The 1,110-nt window shown below is 32.2% G+C and overlaps 1 protein-coding gene across 1 annotated transcript in view; it reads right to left on the reverse strand.

Annotated features, from left to right (window-relative positions):
- The window catches only part of LOC106868348 (protein sel-1 homolog 3), a 58,071-nt gene that overhangs the window by 14,081 nt on the left and 42,880 nt on the right, over positions 1 to 1,110 (reverse strand). The gene's annotated exons all lie outside the window — the stretch shown is intronic.

Genomic DNA, 1,110 nt, shown 5'->3' on the forward strand with positions numbered 1-1,110 from the left:
TATATATATATAGGATAACATTTTTTCCTAAAAAATTCCATCAAAGTGGCCAGCATATTAAAATACCTTTAAAAGTGAAAATTATAAAGAATTATAAACAAGGGCAAAAGAAAAAAGATTTCTATGCCAATATGCTGAGAAATCTTTTTTCTTTTGCCCCTGCTTATAATTGTTTATATATATATAATAATGTTTCTATCGTGTTGGCTCAACAGCCCTCACCGTTTGTTTTTACTGTCTTGTTCTCACTGTCCTGTTCTTGTTAACACTTTCACCCTCCGCAAAAAGTCCCAAATTTTATTTAATTTGCTTTGCGGGAAGTCGCGTATTGTCCTTGCCTTTGAAACGCGGTGTAGATGGAACAGGGACAACTAATGAAGGGTATACTCTTTATGCTGCATGTCTCGTTTCTCTGTTTGTTTTTTTCGTTGTTCGAAAAAAAAGTTCGTTTTCTATGTTTTGTTTTAGGTTTTCGTTTCTCATTGTGTTCAACGTTTTTTTTTTAATGTCCTGTACCAATATATGCATGTATATATACATATGTATGTATGTACATATATGTATGGATATATATATATATATATATATATATATATATATCGGAGTAAATTCGCTAAGCAGTGTTTACGTATAATCACAATTTAGGTTAGTTGAAATATGTTTGTTACATATTTCAACTGCTAAAGGCAAATACACTTCAATTACCGAGATGTTTTCTCCACGGTAACTATTGTGTATTTGCCTTTAGCAGTTTAAATATGTGACAAACATGTTTCAACTAAGCTAATATCTGTATATATATGTCATCCACTAATGCAGCATCACCAGAAGAAATGACTCAATGATGATGAACAACCGGATGCCCACGGATACTACGGATTTACTATGCTCTTCCCAAGGATACGGACTCTGATGTTAAAGTCATATAATTTGTGGAAACGCGCGTAGAAATGTATTAAATATTTATAAATTCCATCCTAGAATTATTGTTATTATTATATCTATCCTACATTATATCGGTATAACCATGATGCAACCCTGAAAAACTGACTCACTAGTGAGTATCAGTAGACGGTAGCTTGCATAATGAAATAGAAGCTTTATGTGTGT

Source organism: Octopus bimaculoides, chromosome 5, assembly GCF_001194135.2.
Source record: "Octopus bimaculoides isolate UCB-OBI-ISO-001 chromosome 5, ASM119413v2, whole genome shotgun sequence".
NCBI classification, from domain to species: Eukaryota; Metazoa; Mollusca; class Cephalopoda; order Octopoda; family Octopodidae; genus Octopus; species Octopus bimaculoides.